This window comes from Camelus bactrianus, chromosome 6 (genome assembly GCF_048773025.1).
Source record: "Camelus bactrianus isolate YW-2024 breed Bactrian camel chromosome 6, ASM4877302v1, whole genome shotgun sequence".
Classification (NCBI taxonomy): domain Eukaryota; kingdom Metazoa; phylum Chordata; class Mammalia; order Artiodactyla; family Camelidae; genus Camelus; species Camelus bactrianus.
This window is the reverse complement of record NC_133544.1, coordinates 76,126,153-76,148,736: the sequence shown is the minus strand read 5'-3', so window position 1 is coordinate 76,148,736 and position 22,584 is coordinate 76,126,153. Positions and strand designations below refer to the sequence as shown.

General features: G+C 37.5%; 1 long non-coding RNA gene across 1 annotated transcript in view; it reads right to left on the bottom strand.

Moving 5' to 3' along the window:
- LOC123619688 (uncharacterized) overlaps window positions 1-22,051 on the bottom strand; it is a 129,135-nt gene extending 107,084 nt beyond the window's left edge. The window contains exon 1 of the long non-coding RNA XR_006728351.2: window positions 21,919-22,051. This is a non-coding gene — a long non-coding RNA (uncharacterized LOC123619688). The remainder of the gene's footprint in view (window positions 1-21,918) is intronic.
- Between the last annotated feature and the right edge of the window lie 533 nt (window positions 22,052-22,584).

The window sequence follows — 22,584 nt, the reverse complement described above, 5'->3', positions numbered from 1 at the left end:
TCAGATTCAGGATTTTACCCCTTGACAATAAAAACTTTGCACATTCTACAAAATCATGCTGCCTCCCATATTGCAAATGGCTCTCTCACAAGCATCCTGAAATGTCAGAGAAAGAAAGCCCCATATTTTGTCACCTTGTTCTGCTTTCCAAACATCCAACACATCAGAACTCACCTACCCTCTCCCACCATCTCTCTCCACTTGTATGTGTTAGCAGATCTTCTCCTGGAGGAATCCTACCTTCAAGTAGATTTGGTCTTTGAAGAGTGTGTGTTCCTGCATGACTACTTGCTCCAAGGCAGGCATTTCATCCCATTCCTAAGCCCTTCTTTAAGTGCTGGTTAGACTTCTAAGCCCCAGTGATTTAGGAGAATCTCAATCTAGGAAAAAAAATGGTCTAGGTAGTCACAGATGTAAAAGTGAAATAAGGGAAGTCTAACTTTCCTGAACAAGAGCTGTAACCTATCAACTAACGGCAAGCCTATGAGCCTTCTTCAAATGTAAATTACATCTAGCAACATCTTAACTACAAACTTGAGAGTTATCACATGAAATTTTGACAGCTGTATGGTTGAGCAGAGCCTATGAACAGAAGTCTAGGCCTTTCATGAGTTTATGGGAGAGAGAGGGGCATGCTTAGACTCTGCCAGACTCACAGTGAGGAGGGTAGGAGGGGAACCTCAGAGACTTACAGAGCTTCTTATGGACTGGAGGAATGCCCAGCAGTAAACAATGCTTTGTCCCTCTATCCTGTAAACCAGAAGGAATAGAGTAGGTACTCAAAGAGGAGTATCACAGATCCTCAAAAAGGAGACCCATATACTGAAAACTACAAAACATTGCTGTAAGGTATTAAGGAATAGCTAAATAGATGTAAAGATACCCCATGTTCATGGATTAGAAACTTACTGTTGTGATGGCAGTATTCCTCAGTTCGATCCACAAGTTCAACATACTCCTTATCAAAATCCCAACTTGATTTTTAAAAATAGAAATTGACAAGCTGATCCTAAAATTTATAAGCAAATACGAGGGACCCAGATAAACAAGAGATACTGAAAAAAGAAAAACAAAGTTTGAGGACTCATACTTCTCAATTTCAAAACTTACTACAAATCTACAGTCAAGTCAGTGTGGTAATGGCATAAGAAAAGACATATAGATCAGTGAAACAAATTGAAAGGACAAATAAAAACTCTTAAATTTATGGTCAATTGATTTTCTACCAGGGCGGCAGGACAATTCAATGAGGGAAAGGATAGTCTTTTCAACAAACAGTACTGGAACAAATAGATATCCACATGCCAAAGAAGAGATCTGGACCTCTACCCCATATCATACACAAAAACTAACTCAAATGCATCCACAACCTGACGTCAGAGCGAAAAGTATAAGACTCCTAGGAGAAAAACATAGTGGTCAATCTACGTGACCTGGGATTAGGCAATGTTAGATATGATACCAGGAAGTTAGATATGATACTGTAAGCTCAAATAACAAAATTAAAGACATATAAACTGAACTTTATCAAAATGAAAACCTTTGGTGCTACAAACAATACCATCAAGAAAGTGAAAAGTCAATCCATACAACAGGAGAAAACAACGGAAAATCATACATTTGATAAGAGACTTGTATCTGGAATACATTTTGAAGAACTCTAACACAATATAAATAAATGAATAAACAAACAAACAAATAAGGCAATTTAGGAATGAACAAGGGATTTGAGAAGACATTTCTCCAAAGAAGATAGAGATGGCCAACATGCACATGAAAAGATGCTCAACGTCATTAGTTATCAGGGAAACACAAGTCAAAACCACAATGATATACAACCCAACATGCACTAGGATGGCTAAAATCAGAACAACAGACAATTACAACTGCTAATGAAAAATGTGGAAAAATTGTAACCTTCGTTCATTGCTAGCAGTAATGTAAAATGGTGCGGCGATTTGGAAAATAATTTGGCAGTTTTTCAAATGATAGGTATAGAGTTACCATATGACCCAACAATTTTAGTCCTAGGGAGACGCCCAGGAGAAATGAAAACGTATGTCCACATAAAAACTTGTGCACAGTGCTCATAGCAACCTTCATAACAGCCAAAAAGTGGAAACAACTCAAATATTCATCAAATGAAGAATGGATTTTAAAATCTGGTACAGGGACTCTTAAGGAAAATATTCTAAATTTATATTGTGGCAGTAGTTTCATAACTATGAATATACTTAAAGCCATTAAACTGTACACTTTAATTGGATTAATTTTATGGCACGTAAGTTATATCTAAATATTTTTTTAAGAAGGCCATATACGTAAGCAGTTTTAAATTGCCACAAACTACATGAAGCAAAAAGTTTACTACTAGTCATCTTTGCCCTGAAGTGGTATCTGAGAAATGTCTCCTGAGGGTAATCAGAGCACCCTTTGCTTAAAAAAAATTACCTTCACTAATTACACAATCCATCATTAACATATCTTAGGTCAATGACTTCTCTTAACAGTGCCCCCAAAACCAATGGCACTGGACATAATTGCTTCAATGTCTGGAGGGATTCTAATATTTTAGGCTCCCTAAAATCTACAGTTGGAAAAAAGTCCCCTCGACTCCCATGCATCTCTAATGCTGTGAGCTGAGCTGATATGCAAGATTTGTGGGAATTTTTTTTTTTAAGGAAAATATATTATTTCCCCACAAAAAGCAATTGGATGCGATTGTACTCAAAGATCCAGTAGCCTGGCCCTCAGGAAATCGTACTTCGGTGGGGGGCAATCTGCCCTGGAAAAGCATCTACATAAATGTGTAGGTATACGTACTTTCTCACAGATACAGCACTAGAGTCACAAAAATTACTCTTCTAGCTCTTCTGTAGTGTTGTGTAGTGAAAAGAGCATGAGATTTGGAGTCACACCTGATTTTGAATCCTCGCTTTACCACTTGCTAGTTATGTGGCCTTGGTCAAGTTACACAAATTCTCAGAGTCTCGGTCCATCATGTCTACTATTTATTACAGCAGAACTGCCAGCAGCGGGTGGGGGGCAGCTACGTAATTGCTTGTGAAGATATATGTGAGGCAGGAGGCACAGAGCTGCTCAATATGTATTTAATGTCCTTCAAGTCTCCCCTCCCATTTCAAAAAGACAGTAAACTTCTGAGTAGGAATAAAGTAGTACCCTGTCCTTCCCTGCTCCCTTCCACCCAACATACAACCCAGGTGCACCGGGTACTCAGTAAATACTGTTGATTGAATTTTAATTCATGAGCATTCCATAGAAAGCCAGATCCTAGGGGGCCATATCAAAGAAATGCTGCAGTATTATCACCTCCAGTTGTCAGCATCTCTCAATGAACTTCCCACTTCCAGGACTTACCTCCAAGTAGATGCCTTCTCTGGACGCACAGAAAGCTTTGAGTAGAACCACCACTTAAGCATTTGTCTCTTTCTTGAATTCTAACATGAGTAGGGCAACGCTGTGTACATTTCAACCTCCCATTTGCTTTGCCCCTGAAGCAAAAGATTTGGACATGAGACCAACTCTTAGTCCCTATACTGAGTTTCTCTGTGGCTTATCTTAGAGTCACACAAAGCTGATTTTGCTAGGTACAAAAGAGCAAACAGATCTTTTACATTTGTTTAAATTCTGATTAAAGTAGAATAATATTTCCTTCCTTAACAGTTTTCAAAAGTCTGAGTCTAAAAACATCTTTTGCATTCCTAGTGCAGACTAGCATCCTGATCCCACACACATAAAATCTAAACTTCTAAGTTAGGGAGCTCCAGGCTACTGATGATCCCTCTCTGTGTAGAATGCTGAGACTCCATGATGATTTCTTTATAGTTGTATGAGGACATAGTTAAGTCAGGATTCTGGGCAAATACCTGTTACTTTAACATGAGAATAAGCCCCATGGCCTGGCAGAGAACCGTACAGTATTAATAACTCAGAGGAGGAGTTATGAACCTAAGTGTTGTGTTCCTTAATAGACCATACCTGCCAAGCACATACATCTCAACTTGATATTTTATTTATGAATTAATTTTCATTAGCATAACAATAAAGCTTGAAAGGCTTCTTGAATAAATTTGACTTTTGAATGTTATTACTACCCTCTCTGTTGGCACATTAAAATCTTTTATCCAGGAACGAAAGTAGTTTGTATTAAATGATTTTATACTTGGACTTTTGCATCTTATTTTCATAGCAAGTATACTTTAAAGATAACCTTTAAAAAGTAAGTGGAAATATTATCTTATTAACTTGTTTCTCATTTTGTGTTAGCTTGTTCACTATCTACGGTAATTTTATCATGAAGAATTTGGGACATGTTCTCATTAGACCTTTCTTTGTCAAGGATGGAAATTTTCATTCAATTACAAAAGGTGGTTTCAATGCAATAAATTATTGGACATGCTATCAGTAGGTTACTGTTCTATAAAAACCACTGAGAAACATAGTAGCTCAAAAGTGCAATATTTTCTATTGTTCACATGTCTATAGGTTGGATGGAGATTTTTTTTCTGGTTTCCAGAGGCTCACAGATGTGTACATGGCTTCTGTGACATGAGTAGGCAGATCCGATTATCTCGTCTTGGCTTTCCCACTTGTTTGGGGGTCAACTGGCCATCAGCTTGTCTAGGGAAGACTCAGTTCTCCTCTCCATGGTCTCTATCGCTCCCTCCCCCACCCCTTCTGCTTTCTGTGAAAACAAATTCAGGCTTATCTGATAGACAATGAAAGCAGAAGCATACAAGGCCTCCTGAAGCCTAGATTCAGAATGAATGTACTGTCACTTCTGTTTTGCCTAAGGACTGTGGCAGGCCACAAGTCAGCCCAGTTTCAAGGGGGAGGGAAATTGCAATTCCTCCCATCAATAAGCAGAGTCTGTAATAATATTGCAATGGGTATAAATACAGGGAGGAGGGAGAATCCACTTCAAGCATTGACTGTACACAGGGCATTAGGTCAAAGAAGTACTAAAATAAGTAAGACACTACATTTTGTGGCTTAAAGACTTAAACATAATACAAAACACTATAAACCTCTTAGAAGAAAACATAGGCAAAACATTACCTGACATAAATCTCAGCAATGTTCTCCTAGGACAATCTACCCAAGCAATAGAAATAAAAGCAAAAATAAACAAATGGTACCTAGTTAAACTTTTAAGCTTTTGTACAGCAAAGGAAACCATAAGCAAAACAAAAAAACAACCTACGGAATGGGAGAAAAAATATTTGCAAAAGATGAGACTGACAAGGGCTTAATCTCCAGAATATATAAACAGCTCATACAACTTAGTAAGAGAAAAACAAATGACTCAATCCAAAAATGGGCAGAAGACCCAAACAAGCAATTCTCCGATGAAGAGATACAAACGATCAATAGGCACATGAAAAAATGCTCAGTATCAGTAATTATCAGAGAAATGCAAATCAAAACTACAATGAGGTATCACCTCACACCAGTAAGAACGGCCATCACCCAAAAGTCCACAAATGATAATGCTGGAGAGGCTCTGGAGAAAAGGGAACCCTCTTACACTGTTGGTGGGAGTGTAGCTTGGTACAGCCATTGTGGAAAACAGTACAGAGATTCATCAAAAGGCTAAAATTAGATTTACCATATGATCCAGCAATCCCACTCCTGGGCATATATCCAGAAGGAACCTTAATTCAAAAAGATACATGCACCCCAATGTTCATAGCAGCACTATTTACAAATTCCAAGACAAGGAAACAAACTAAATGTCCACCGACAGATGACTGCATAAAGAAGCTGTGGTGTATTTGCACAATGGAATACTACTCAGCCATAAAAAATAATAAAATAATGCCATTTGCACCAACATGGATGGACCTGGAGAATGTCATTCTAAGTGAAGTAAATCAGAAAGAAAAATACCATATGATATCACTTACATGTGGAATCTAATAAAAAGAGACAAATGAACTTATTTACAAAACAAACAGACTCACAGGTATAGAAAACAAACTTATGGTTACTATGGGGGGAAACGGGTGGGAAGGGATAATTTGGGCATTCGAGATTTGCAGATACTAATATACATAAAATAAGTTTATACTGTATAGCACAGGGAACTATATTCAATATTTTATAGTAACTTATGGTGAAAAAGAACATGAAAACAAATATATTTATGTTCCTATATGACTGAAGTATTGTGCTGTACACCATAAATTGACACACTGTAAACTGACTATAATTCAAAAAAAAATATTTAAAAAAGACATTACATTTTGGAGTCCTTGAGGTCACAGACTGTGAGGAAACTACAATGATATGGATCACATGGCATTAAGTGCTAAGAAAGAAGTATGGTGAAGGGAGGGGAAATCATTAAAGATTTCAAGGCCCAGTTCTGATGGCTCTTCTGTGAAGGATTAGTAATATTTTAATAGGCTGAGGGGAACAAAAATACAAGGTAACAAGTACATGATCTATTTAGGAAATCCCAGGAACCCAACTATGTGGAGGATGAGAAAGACAGAAAATAGCATTTTATCTCCTAACTGATTTTCCAGCCTTTTCTCTTACAGAGAGTCACAGTTTTTGGATTTCCATTTGCCAAAAAGGAGGGAGATTGAATTAACACATCTTATTTTAGAAAAAACCTTTAGGGCATACTGGAGAGAGACATTTGCTGGGGCAGGGATTATTGTCTTAGCCACTACATTGTTTAAATTATCAAATCTCCCTTTAATCCTTATGAAAATCAACTCTAAAATCAAACCTTTTAGTAAAAACTTAAGTTGGCCTATTTCACGGAGTAAGAGCTCTCGTGAGGATATCTCTGGTTGACTACCTCCAGCTACTCTCTAATAGAGGACAAAACCCACAAGAAAAGAAGATGGATGAAGAAGTTAAAAATGCCAGATTTGCATTTTGCCAGCCTCTTGTCCACTAAAACATGGGCATGGGACCCTGTCATGGCCAAATTTCCCTAAAGAGAAATATTTACATGAGGCTTCTCAAAAGGTTTTTCTTCCCAATGAAAAATCAGAGGACTCATAGAAAAGTGACAGCTTTTGTCCAGATGTTGTCCACCTGCCCTGCCTGGAACTGTGGCAGCCATCTTGTAGCCGTGAAGGGAACAGCCTAGAGACCAAGCCACAATGCTAACAGCTGTCATGGGAAATAAAATTTTCTCATGGGCTAAGCCAGGGATAAATAAATGAAAGGTGGGGTGAATAGTTTAACAGAGCAGTCCATAACCTAATTTAGCTTGTGTGTGAAATCCATCACTGAGAAGCCCAGGTCCTGAATTTTCCACGTGGGTGGATTCCTAACTCAGAATCTCTTCAGCCCCCACAGTCCATGAAGCACGAAAAGCATCTTTTAAAAGTGACACAAAGGCCCAGAGGTTTGGTCAGAGTGCCCAGTGGCTGTTTACTCACTTTAACAGTGCCAATAAAGATGCACTTAAGCACCAGTTTTATAAATACATGTTGTACTATGTTTGCCTCTCAACCTGCTAAAAGTATGCATTGTAAAGAACACAAGGATGGAAAGTCAGACCTGAGATCAATTCCTTGATGTGTCACATTTCAGCATTTCTTTTCAATATTAATTGAACCCCCACCATGTGTCAGGCAGGATGTTACTAAGAATATGGTAGCAAACAACACACGTATTTCTCCGCCCTCTGGAACGTGAAGTCCAGTGAAGAAGATGGAACTTAAATGAACAATTATAAATTGTAATAGCTAAAAAGAAAAACTCTAAGCATTCTGGAAAAGAGATTATGGGGTAAGAAAGTCATCCCTGGGGTGTTTAAGTTTGCGGCTGTAGACTAGTTATTCAATATAAGATCACTGCCTTATGTGCAAAGTGGAGACCCTTTCAGTGCACAAAGGATTAAACAACAGTTCAGCAAAAGGCTTTGAGAAAAGACTCGGTTTTTAAGTTGATTTAGCATCTAGTCAAGTATAGTCTCCCTTCTCTTTCAAGTCTTCTTGGCCCCAAAGCCGCCCCTGTATTTCTCACATCACTCTGTATGGTAGGTGTTCAATAAATGTTCACTTAAGTACCATCTTGCCCTGTTTTCAAATATAATAATCTTAGCTTTGGTTTCATGTCCATCTGGACCCTAGTGGTCAAGTTAAAGGCACAAAAAAGAATGAATGTCTGTTTTCCCACCCTAGTTTTCCTTTCAGCTCTAAAATTTCAATCTTCAAAGAAATGCTCAACTGTGGAAAACTAACAAGATTTTAGTCCAAATCCCATTAAAATAGGATGTAGGTGAGAAACCTTATCATTGTGGGCTATTGAGAAGCCCCACATTTTTGTGTGCTTAGAGTAGAGGTCATTTTATTTCTTGGCCCAATGAAGCTATGTTTGAACTAGTCTTAGAACTATTAGGTGCAGCCTATGGTTAGCCTGAACCAGGTAGGCTTGGCAACTTGAGGTCTTATCTTCTAAGTGAGAGGTGAGTGTGGATTATTCAGGAGGGCCATGATTTTGATTTGCTAGCTCCAATCACCAGAGATCCATCAATCACCAAAGATTATGCTAGAAGTCATAAAGGCCTTGGATGGCATGACAGGGACTTTGGGCTTTACCTTTAGCAACCTCAATTTTTAAATGAGACAATAAAATCATCGCATTTGTGTTTTATTTGGATAGTTCTTCCTGCACTTAACCCCTACCTTGGGGTCAGCTTCTGGGGCAACCTAGCCTATGGTGAGATCCTTCTCATAGCCAGTTCCTAGGAGAGGCGGTACCAGGAAACACTGATACAGGAGTGAATAAACAGGACAGGGAAGGGGAAGGGGTTGTTGAAGTTTACATTATTGAGACGGTTACAACTACAGGCAATTAAAGTTTAAATCCATGGTGACCTCTGGAAGATCATATAAAAGCGTGCCTCAGTTTCCCATCAGAATATCCATCCACCAACTTCTATCTGCCAATGGTTAGGGCTGCTCCTGGGAGTGTAATTCCTCAGCACTTCCTGTCTGCCCATGGCACAAACTCAGCAGTCTCCCGAGGCCAGAGAGAGCCCTCAGGCAGAGAGGTGCAGGTGGCTGCTGTAACAAGCCTTTGGCGAGTCTGGGAACAGTGACTGTCAAGGGAAGTAGCAGAGCACTGATAGCATCTGCCAGTTCTGTACATTACAGGGCTGCTGTTCTAGACAGGCAAGAAGTAATAGAGGCTTGAGCCACAGCAGTGGCAACAGGGATGAAGAGAAAAGGGAGTATTTGGAAATGAATTTGAGCAAGAGTCAGCAGGACTAGTAACCAAGGAAACAATAGTGATCAAGAGTCCAGAGCCAACGCCCAGATCTCCAGCTTGGCTGTCAGAGTGGATGATGGTGCCATTAACTGGTTTAGGAAATCCAGAAACGCCCTCATTTTCTTCCCAAATCCATGTTAAGTATGAAGCGTGCCATATTTGAGTGATCTGTCAGTATTGCAAGTTGGGTTTCCTGGGAAGTCGACCCTGCAGTGGAGATTAGCAGTCAGGGGGTTTATTAGAGTGACCTTGGAATCAACTCACAACGAAGTAAAGGGAAGGAAGCAGGACTGGGCAGTGGGAAAAGCTAGGCAGCAATCAGTCTCAATGGAAGCACAGGCAGGCCTACGGGGAGCTTTGAAGATGAATAAACCTCAGAGTTGTCCCCAGCTGAGTGAGAGGGTCGGCGTGTATAAGGGAAGGGAGCTGCCCCAGGAAAGGGACATGAGACTGAGTGAGCTGCCTCTCTAACCAGGACAGTCCCTGATGAAGGCTGACAGCTGTGAACACTCCACAGCTGGAATAAGAGGTATTTTAAACAAAGACCTGGACAATGCATCAGCGTCCACCACAGGGAGTATTACCATCACAAAAGTCCAGTTGGTAATTGATGCAAAGGTCTAGTGCATAGAAGCAAAGTCAGGGATGGCAATATATCTAGAGAGTTATTAGTTCAAAGTTGTGTTAAGTAAATTTGGCAGAGGGTATAGAACAACGATTTCCTTCTGAACACTTCAAATACAATTATGGTAAATAATGGTAACTTCATGGCTCAGGAAATATGCAAATAGAGTCATTATAACACTATTCATCAGGTTATAGATTATCTGTTGACAATAAAATGTAGAAAAATGTAATTTAATTGCTTTGTTCCAAAGGTGGGTAAGTAAAACTGTAGAAATGTTATGAAGAACATAAACATACGTAGGAGAAATAAATGTTTCTCTTGGTGTATGTGAGAATCATAGCAAAGGAATTACCCAATTTTTCTGTAAATTTCATTTGATATTAGATAACATCTATAAATATGTGATTAAAGAAAATATGGTTTTTAATACTTATAACAAGTGTAGCAATTTGAAACAAAAATGTGAAATGTTTCTCTATTAAATGCTATATTCTACATGATGAAAAAAAAAACACAAAAACACTACTAAATGTGAACAGTATTTCTCAAACACCCCAGCCTGGAGTTTTTGGAAAAAAAAAAAAAAAAAGAACTGAGAACTGAGATCACTAAGTAGTACAGTAGTTTTCCTTAGTTCTTGCCCTCCTCCTACCTACCAGGACCATCCACACTTCCCCCTAAGAATCTCTGTAGAGCGAACATAATGTAGTGGTCAACAATGCTCAAGTAGGAGTTAGGTTCCCTCCTCCTCCACTGGCTAGACCTGATCAAGGTATGTGCAAACCTCTCAATGTCTGTTTCCTCATCTGTGAAATGAAGTTAATGAAAAGATCTACCTTGCAATGGATCGCAACGTGTTTACTCACACATAGTAAGCTTTCAAAAACTACTACCAAAGGAGGGTGAGGGGGCAGTGGAGGAATGAATCAGCAGAGGCCAGAGTATTTATAGGGCAGTGAAAATCCTCTGTGTGATACTGTAATGATGAATATACATCATTATACATTTGTCCAAATCCATAGATTGTAAAATACCAAGCATGAACCCTAAGGAAAACTATGGACTTTTGGTAATTATATATGTGTCAGTGTAGGTTCATCAGCTTTAACAAATGTACCACTCTGGTGGGGGATGTTGAGAATGAGGAAAGCTACGCATGTGCGGGAGCAGGAGAAGATGGGAAATCTCTATACCTTCCTCTCAATTTTTCTGTGAACCTAAAACAATTCTAAAAAATATGGTCTTTTTTTTTTTAAGCTATTATAAATCATGACTTTCATGTATCTGTAAACGGCTGTGAAAAGCCACATGGATGCCTCACTTCTGCCCTCAGAGCTTTCCAGAAAACCACCTACCACTGGCAGACCTCCTACCAGGGAGACAAATGAGTGCTGAAGTCCTCAAGATGCCAAACCCACCTCTGCTATTAATGCCTCAGACGGTGACATATTTTGTTGTGCCAAGAAGTATGGATTCCACATCACAGTGTGGCAATGACCAGAGCAAAGACAACATACTAAAGGACCAATTTTCCCTTTCCATCCATCACAGATATCATGAATCTGTGCAAACTCTAACTAGGAGGCTCCCCTTCTAGAATCTAGAATCTTCATCCCTCTGGGGTCACGGTTTCATACAGTCATCCACACCCAATACCAACTGGCTCATAGCTGCAAAGCAGCCGTGTGCATGGGAGACATGTCTTACCAGATCAGAAAGCTTAACAGCAAACAGTGAACAGTGAAGAGCCATGCTCCTGGAAAGCATGTCTGAAATGTGAGTCCTCTGCCACTGTGGATGGAAATTATAATGCCTTGGTTAGGTACCATGGTGTGGATGTGTAAATAACAGCAATAACTATAAAAACAGAATACAAAGTCACAGATTTTTTTTCCCAAGAAGAAATCATATAGATGACTAATGATCTTGATGCTTTCACTTAATGGAGTACTGCCTGACATCAGAGTCAGTTCTCTCACTAAATTCTATGCCAGTAAGTACGTATCTGCATCTGGAGGAGCAGAGAAAAATGGTCCCCTGGTATCCCTAAGCAGCACATCCTGCCTCCTACATTTGGACCACTAGGAAATCCCATTGCCTGTAGAGATGTGTTTTTTCCAACCTGATGAACATTGTTCTACCCTCTTATAATCACAAGGACATTCCCTTTCCCCCCAACTTTGTTTCACACTTTCAGATCTGAGTCACAGACATCCTGCACCTGCCTTGTGACTGAAGCAGTTGTGTAGTCCTTCCTCCAGTGACTTTTCCTTAGGGGCTTCCGCATTCTCTCTGACAAATGTAATCCTAGAAGGCCTGTACTCACAAAGTTGTCCAAATAGTCCAGAGGTGCCTGAATCATAAAGTATATCCAGTGGAGGTACATTATGTTTTCCTGCTTCATTAGAAAAAAGTCAGAAAACTGTTATAAAGGAGGAAAACATGACATTATAAAATAAATGGAGGGTAGGCAAAAGTGAACTTGGCAAGACTTTGTCAATGGTGGGTGAGGATCTCTGCAGATCTTCTGTAAGAGAAACAATCACAACTGGTGAAAGTTATGTATTCGTTAAAAAAAAAAGAACCATTTAAAATTTCTAGAAAATTTTCTAAGGGAATACAGGAATACAGCTAATGTAGAAATATCTATTGCAGAAAAATCTATTAAATCTCTACAAAAGGTGAGAGTCTGTGCATTTGAACTATGAAATGCTCCTTTACCCCTCCCCAGTGCCAGCTCTGTATTATGGAAGCTTTACTGTGGGTATAAGCAGCCAAGGTGAAGGAGGTCCCTCTTTCCCAGCTGCCAGTACAGAGCTATGTTTTCTAAGAGAGACACACTGGCTCGTGTTTCTCATTTCCCAGTAGGTCTGCAGAAGCTCTTTCCCCAAAAAATGCAGCTGAGAGGTCTGTGACTCCTTTCTTCTACTCAGCCCCCATTCATAGGGTAGAAGCTCTACTCCAGGTATGGGAGGACGAGAATACTGGTCCCTGATTCAGGCTTGCACTGGATCACTCACAGGGTGGGCATTCCATGCAGGAAGAGGCAAGCCAAGAAGACCACGGACTGCTACCCTGACTCCTATTAGAGCAGGGTTGACTCTGAGAGGATCAGGCTGCATTCCCTGCCCCCTGGAGTTGTGGCACAGAATTTCTGCCAGGAAAAGAGGCAGGCAGTGATAAAAAGAGACCCAAAGCTTTCCCTAAGATAACTGACTTTGTTTGTAACAAATCATAGACATTCAAGCCAAGGATGATGTCAAAACAATGAAGATTTTGGTAGTGAGCAATTAAACAACTGGTAGTAGACTTCATGATAACAATAAGCAACACGGTAGACCAACTAATAGAGAGAATCAGGGGAAGAGACAGCTAAGAAGAGCCCTCTTGGGGTTGGCATAATCCTCAAAGGTTGCTCCTGCAAAACAGCCTGAGCTTAATTGGATCAGACTACAGAACACTTTATGCCCCGGGTGGAAAACTATAAAAGAAATCAGTGATTACTGGAGGGTAGCAGCTAGATGTGATACTAACAGATAAACCAGGTAAAATCAGGTAACAAGGAGATCAAGGAAAGAGACATTTAAAGAGACTGGATAAAGCCACTGTCCTCTCCAGGATGGAAGATGAGGAGGGCAGAACGACTGTACACATGCCCAAGGTTGTACCTGCTAAAAAGCAACATTGGAGGCTACATATTGAGGGGGAAGTAAACTTTATCGAAATTCAGCCAAGCCACTAAACAAATTAAACAAATGACAAAGCATCAACAATAAGGCCCAGAAGTGGGGTGGTGGGGAACTAAGTATCCATGTTCTCTATATCATCTAAAGCATCCAGTTTTCAACCAGAAATTATGGGACATATAAAGTAGAAAGAAAGTGTGAATCATATACAGGAAAACGGAGCAAGAGAACTGGCCTTTGAGGGGACCCAGATGTCAGATTTAGCAGATAAAAATAAGAAATTTATAATAACTGCTTATTATAAATATGTTCAAAAAACTAAAAGAAGTAACGTCTAAGTATGGAAATACAATATTTCATCACAGATGATGTCAATAAAGACATATATATCTTAAAATAATCAAAAGGAAATTCTTTAGTTAAAACAGACAAAAACTGGAATAAAAATGTTGCTACCAGGATCAGCTGTAGCTTTGAGCTGGCAGAATAAGGTATCAGTGAACTTTAAGATAGACCAATTATTACAGAAATCTGTTGCATTTCTTTACACTAACAATGAAATATCAAAAAGTTAAAAAAAAAAAAAAAAAAAAAGAAAATCTCTTAAAATTACATCAGAAAAAAACAATCCTTAGGAATAAATCTGACCAAGGAGGTGAAAGACTTATATTCTGAGAACTATAACACACTGAAAGGAAATTGAAGATGATTCAAAGAAATGAATATTCTTGGACTGGAAGAATTAATATTAAGATGTCCATACTACCCAAAGCAATCTACAGAGTTAATACAATCCCTATCAAATCACCCATGATATTTTTCACAGAACTAAATAATCCTAAAATTTATATGGAACCATAAAAGATCCAGAATCGCCAAAGCAATCCTGAGGAAAAAAAACAAAGCTGGAGGCATAACCCTTCCAGACTTCAGACAATTTTACTATAGAGCTACAGTAATCAAAACCACATGGTATTTGCATAAAAATAGACATATGGGCAATGAAACAGAATAAGGAGCCCAGAAATAAACCCACATACCTACAGTCAACTAATCTTCTACAAAGGAGGCAAGAATATATAATATACAGTCTCTTCAGCAAGTAGTGTTGGGAAAACTGGACAGATGAATGTAAATCAATAAAGTTAGAGCATTTCCTCACACTGTACATAAAATAAACTCAAAATGGCTTAAAGACCTAAATACAAGACATGACATCATAAAACTCGTAGAAGAGAATATAGGCAAAACATTCTCTGTCATAAATTGTAGCCACGTTTTCTTAGGTCAGTCTCCCAGGGCAATAGAAATGTATCAAAAATAAACAAATGGGACCTAATCAAACTTTTAAGTTTTTGCACAGCAAAGGAAACCATAAACAAAAGGACAACCTACAGAATGGGAGAAAATATTTGCAAATGATGCAACTGACAAAGGCTTAATTACCAAAGTATACAAAGAGCTCATACAACTCAACAAAAAAACAAAACCAAAAAAATGGGCAGAAGACCTAAACAGACATTTCTCCAAAGAAGACATACAGATGGCCAATAGGCACATGAAAATATGTAAGCTCGAAGTCACTAATTATCAGAAAAATGCAAATCAAAATTACAGTGACTTATCACCTCACACTGGTCAGAATGGTCATCATTAAAAAGTCCACAAACAATAAATGCTGGAGAGGCTGTGGAGGAAAAGGAACCCTCCTACACTGTTGCAGCCACTATGGAAAACAGTACGGAGTTTCCTTTAAAAACTAAAAATAGAGTTGCCATATGATCCAGCAATCCTATTTCTGGGCATATATTCAGAGGGAACTCCAATTCAAAAAGATACATGCACCCCAATGTTTGTACCAGCACTATTTATAATAGCCAAAACATGAAAGCAAACTAAATGTCCACCGGCAGATGATTGGATCAAGATGTGGAATATATACAATGGAATACTACTTGGTCATAAAAAATAAAATAATGTCATTTGCAGCAACATGGATGGGCCTAGAGATTATTATACTAAGTGAAGGAAGCCAGAAAGAGAAAAATACCATGTGATATCATATGTAGAATCTAAAAAATGAGACAAATGAACTTATTTACAAAACAGAAACAGACTTACAGACATAGAAAACAAACTTGTGGTTACCAAAGGGGAAAGAGGGTGAGGGAGGGATAAATTAGGAGTTTGGGATTAGCAGATACAAACTACTTTATGTAAAGTAGATAAGGAAAGTCTTACAGTATAGCACAGAGAACTATACTCAATATCTTGTAATAACCTATAATGTAAAAGAATATTAAAAAGTAAATAGCTGAATTACTATGCTGTACACCAGAAGCTAATGCAACATTTTAAATCAATTATACTTCAATTTTAAAAGGTGACACTATTAAGTCCATATATATCAATAATAAATCTAAATGCAAAGGAATTAAGTTTCACTCATCAAAAGGCACAGAGTGGCTACATAAAAAAATGAGAACCAACTATACGCTGCCTTCAAGGACTTACTTCAGTTTTAAGGATATGCACAAAGTGAAAAGATGGAAAAAGACATTCTCTACAAGAGGAAACCAAAAGAAAGCAGCAATGAGTATATTTACATACACACCAATTTCAGACAAAACAGACTTTAAGCAAAACTGGAAACAAGAGATAAAGAAGGTTAATATATAATGATTAAGTGGTCAATTCATCAGAAGATAATAATCATAAATATATACATACCCTACAAGGGAGTTCCTAAATATATTAGGCAAAAATATATTAGACAAAAACAGATCTGAAGAGAAAATAGATGACAATAATACATGAGAATGGGACTTAAATACTTCCACTCTCAGCAATGAATAGTTCAACAAGATAGAAAAATCAACGAGGAAATATTGGTCTTGAATCACACATTAGACCAAATGAACCTAACAGACTTTTATAGAAGGAAAAGGAGAATACACATTCTTCTCAAGTAGACACAGAGCATCCTCCAGGACAGATGAGTTAATGCAACACAAAACATTACCCAGCAGGTTTAAGACGACTGAAATCTTCCTAAGTATCTTTTCCAATCACAAGGGTATGAAAATAGAAATCAACAATAGGAAAGCAGGAAAATCTAAAAATGTCTGGAAACCAAACACCACACTCTGAACAACCAGTGAGTCAAAGAAGAAATCAAAAAATCTCCCAAAACAAACAAAAATGTAAAAAAATACCAAAACCTATGGGATGCTGCAAAATTATTCTGAGAGGAAAGTTATACTGATAAATGTATATATTAAGAAGACAGAGCTCAAAAACAACCAAACTTTACTCCTTAATTATCTAGAAAAAGAAACTAAGCCCAAAGTTAGCAGAAGGAAGGAAATAACAAAGGTCAGAGCAAAAACAAATACAGACCAGGAAAAAAAATGGGAAAAAATAAAAATTAAGAACTAGTTTTTTAAACAGGTAATCAAACTTGACAAAACTTTAGCTAGGATAACAGAAAAAAAAAAAAAAAAAAAGAAAAGACTCAATTGTATCCGAAATAAAAGAGGAGTCATTACAACCGATACTACAGAAATACAAAGAATTGTAAGACTACTGTGAACAATTATATCCAACAAACTGAATAGCCTAGGAGAAACAGACACATTCCCAGAAACAACCTACCAAGACTTAATCAGGGAAAAAAACAGAAAATCTAAACAGACCAATAATGAGTAAGGGGATTAAATCAGAAATCAAAACCCTTTTCTGTGTTAGTGTAAAAAACCCCAGGACCAGATGGCTTCAGTGGTGAATTCTACCAACATTAAGAGAAGAATTAACACCATTCCTTGTCAAATTCTTCCAAAAAATTGGAGAATGAACACTTTTAAAGTCAGTTTACAAGGCCAGCATTACCCTGATCCCAAAAGCCAGATCAGGACATTACAGAAAAGAAAACTACAGACCAATACTCATAATGAATACAGCTGCAAAAATTCTCAACAAAGTATTAGCAAACTGAATTCACCAACACATTAAAAGGGTTAAATATCATGACCAACTGAGATTTACCTCTGATGCAAGGGTGGTTCAACATATGCAAGTCAATAAACAAAATATACCAGGGGGAGGGTATAGCTCTGTGGTAGAGCGTGTGCTTAGCATGCTTGAGTTCCTGGGTTCAATCCCTGGTGCCTCCATCAAAAATAAATAAACCCAATTACCCTCCCCCCAAAATAACGGTAAATCAAATAAAAATAAATTTAAAAAATAAAAAAACTGATATACCACATTAATTGACTAAAAGATAAAACTCAATCATCTCAATACATACATAAGAAACATTTGACAAAATGCAACATTTTTTCATGATAAAAACCCTCAGTATGGGTATAGAAGAAACATACTTCAACATAAAAGGCCATATATGACAAACCTACGGCTAATATTATAGTCTATGGTGAAAACTTGAAAGCTTTTCCTCTTAGATCAGGAACAAGACAAGGATGACCACTTGCACCACTCTTATTCAGTATACTACTCAAAGCTCTAGCTAGAACAATTAGGCAAGAAAAAGAAGTAAAAGGAATCAAAATCAGAAAGAAATAAAATTGCCATTATTTGCAGATATGATCTTATATTGAGAAAATGCTAAAGAATGTTAGAAATAATCAACAAATTCAGTAAAGTTGCAAGATATAATAACAGACATCAATTGCATTTTTATACCCCAAGAACAAAACATCTGAAAATGGGAAAGTATTTCATTCACAATAGCATCAAAAAGAACAAAACACTTCAGAATAAACTTAATGAAGGACATGACAGATCAGTGCAACGAAAACAAGACTTTGATGAAAGAAATTAAAGACAACACACACACACACACGCAAAAAGTGGAAGGATATCCTGTATTGAAGCATCAGAAGAATTAATATTGTGAAAATGTCCATACTACCCAAAGCCACTATTGATTCAACTCAATCTCTATCAAAACGCCAATAGTTTTCAAAAATAGGCTCATGGACATAGAAAACAAACTGTGGTTACCAGAGGGGAAAGGGAGGGGGAGATACAGGAGTTTGGGATTAAACAGATACAGATTACTATGTATAAAATAGATAAACAACAAGAACCTACTGTATAGCACAGGGAACTATGTTCAACTTCCTGTAATAAGCCATGATGGAAAAGAAACTGGAAAAATATACGTGTGTGTGTGTGTATAAAAAACTGAATCACTTTGCTGTACCTGAAACTAATATTGTAAATAAACTGAACTGCAATAAAAATATAAACCTAAAAAAATCCAATTTTTTCCACAGAAATAGAAAACACAATCCTAAAACTTGCATGGCACTACCAAAGAACTTAAACAGCCAAAGAAATCATAAGAAAGAAGAACAGAGGTGGAGGCATCACATTCCTGAATTCTAACTGTGCTCCAAAGTTATAGTAATTATAACAATATACTGCCACAAAAATAGACACAGACAAATGGAAGATGAACTCCTGTATTTATGGCCAACTAATATTTGACAAGGGGAGTCAAGAGCACTCAACTGGGGAAGAACAGTCTCTTCAACAAATGGTGCTGGGAAAACTCGATAACCACATGAAGAATGAAATCGAACCACTGTTATTCACCACTCACAAAAATTAACTCAAAGTGGATCAAAGATTTAAACATAAGATTTAAACATCTTAAATCATAAAACTCCTAGAAGAAAGCAGAAGGAAAAAGCTTCTCTACGTCAGTTTTGGCAATGATTTTTTAGATATGACAAGAAAAGCACATGTTACGAAAGCAAAATCTACAAGCAGGACTACATCAAACTAAAAGCTTCTTCACAGCAAAAGAAGCAATTAAAAAAAGGAAAGAAAAGAAAAGGCAACCAATCTATGGAATGGGAGACAATATTTTCAAACCATATACTCAACAAGGAGTTGATATCCAAAACATGTAAAGAACTTACACAAATCAGTAACAAAAACCAATTCGATTTTAAAAATGGGTAGAAGAACAAAATAGACATTTTCCTAAAGATAACAGACAGATGGTCAACAAACACATGAACAGATCAACATCACTAATGACCAGGGAAATGCAAATCACAACTATAATGATGTGTCACTTCACAACTATTAGAATGGCTGTCCTCAAGAAGAGAAGAGATAACAAGTATTAGTGAAGATGTGGAGAAAAGGAAACCCTTGCACACTATTGGTGGGAGTGCAAATTTGTTCAGCCATTATGGTAAACAGTATGGTGGTTCCTCAATAAATTAAAAATACAACTACCATATGATCCAGAAATTCCACTTCTAGTTATATATCCAAAGGAAATGAAAACAAAATACTGAAGAGATAAAAGCACTCCCATATTTTTATAGCATAGATATAGAAATTAACCAAGTGCCCATAAATGAATGAGAGAGATAAGATTTTATATATATATATATATATATACACACACACACACATATATATACACAAACATACACACACATATATATACACATATACACACAATGGAATATTATTCTGCCATGAGAAACATATCCTGCCATTTGTGTCAACCCAGATGGACCTTAAGGGCATTATGCTGAGATAAGTCAGACAAAGAAAGACAGATAATATATGATATCACATATGTGGGATCTAAAAAACTCAAAACTCATAAAAGCAGGGAATAGAATGGCAGTTACCAGGGCTAAAGGGTGGTAGAATTGGGCAAATGTTCAAGGGTATAAACTTCCAACTAGTACATAAGTAAGTCCTGGAGATCTATGGCACAGCCTAGTCATTAGAGACAACTGTTCTGTATTATAAACTATGAAGCTGCCATGAGGCTAGATCGTAATTGTTCCCACCACAAAAAAAAGAAATATTAGTTACGTGACATGACAGAGGTGTTAGCTAGTGCTATGGTGGTAATGATACTGCAGTATATAAATGCACAAAGTCAACATTTTGTAAACCTTAAAATTATACATTATATGTCCATTGTATCTCAATAAAATAAATTTTAAAAAAGAAAAGTGAAAAAAATAACTCACAGAATGGAAGCATTTGTAAACATATATCTGATAAAGAACTTACACCCAGAATATGTAGAGAACACTTTCAACAACAATAAAATGACCAGCAATTCAGTTTAAATATGAGCAAGGGATATGGATAAACATTTCTCTGAAGAATATATACAAATGGTCAGTAAGCACATGAAAACCTGTTTGACATCCTTAGTCATTAGGAAAATGCAAATTAAAACCACAATGAGGTATCATTTCATACCTACTAGGATGGCTGTAATCAAAACGATCGATAATAACAAGTATTAGCAAGTGTACGAAGAAATTATAATACTCACACATTGCTGGCGGCAATATAAAATGATGCAATTGCTTTGGAAAACATTTTGGCAGTTAATGTTAAGTTCAGCTGTAAAATGTTAAGTATAGAGTTACCATATGACCCAGCAATTTTACTCCTAGGTATATAGCCAAGAGAAATGAAAACATGTGTCCACACAAAAACTTGTACAGAAACATTCATAGCAACATTATTCATAATACCCAAAATGTGAAAACAACCCAAATGCCCATCAATGGGTGAATAGATGGATAAAATGTGCTATATCCATATAATGGAATTCCAGGTAATAAAAAGGTATAAAATACTGATACATGCTGCAATATACATGAACCTTGAAAATATTATGCTAAGTGAAAGCTGCCCGTCAGAGAGGACTATATATTTTATGATTCCATGTCTATGGCACACCCAGAATAGGCAAATCTATACAGACACAAAGTAGATTAGGGTTGCTTTGAGCTTAGAATGGGTAAGGTGGATGGGAATGTGGAGTGACTGCTCGTGTAGAGCGTTTTTTCTAGGGTGATAAAAATGTTCTAAAATTGTTTGTAGTGATGATTGCACAACTATTTTTTAACTGCGTTGTACACTTTAGGTTGGTGAATTGCATGACACATGAATTATATGTTCATAAAACAATTTTAAAAAATAACATGTTAAAAATAAGGAGCCAAAATGGTGAAGGTTTAGGTTTGGTTCTCCCTGTAAGGATCTGTGTGCAAGTACTTTAAGAAGTAGATGAGTCCAAGAAATAGTACTAGAATAGGGAAGTTGGCAAGGAAATAGAAGGAAGCCTGCACAAGGTACAATAATGAATAAGTTACCACTGATAACAACTGGGGCTCCATCCCACTGGGTACCTCTGGGAGGCTGTTTAAGAACCCTGTTTTAATTTTCTATCATTGCATAACAAAGTACTGCAAATACAGCAGCTTAACACAACCTATAGTTATCATCTCAGTTTCTATGGGTCCTAAGCTGGGCACAGCTTACCTAGATCTTCTCTTCAAACAAGATGTCAGCAAGGCTGCATTTCCTTCCGGAGCTTAGAGTCCTCTCCAACTTCGCGCAGTTGATGGCAGAATTCAGCTCCATGTGAAGAATGCAACTCCACCACATCTGCCCTATTTATTGAGTAGAAGCAAGTCTCAGGTTCTGCCCTTCACCCAAGTGAAGGAGATTATCCAAGGGTGTGATTCCTTATGGGTTCCCTTAAAGGCAAAAACATAAATGTCCCACTCATGTGGGACAACTCATTTGTTTTGCCGAGCAAAAAGATGGGGTTATTTTTCTACCAATTCCTAGAGGGCACTGCCTCCGTAGCATTTCTTGCCACCTCCATGTTGGGCTAACAAGTGAGCTCCTGCATCCAGAGGCGCCCTGGAGCAGTGAGTCTCAGCTGCTCGTATAAGGAGCCTTCAGCATGTTTCAGAATTGCAAGGGCCCAGAGGAAGTCAGCTAGGCACCAGATCACCTGCTGCATTGCAATAATGGGAGAAGCCTCAATAAATTTAAAATAAAGGGGGAGAAAGAACAATAAATTATATTGAAAAAACCTATTTTTTAAATTATTAGATACGTAGGATATGCTTAAACTATTAGCTACAACTGAAAAAGTTTAAAACAGTAGAACATGGAGATACTTGTAAAAATGTACGA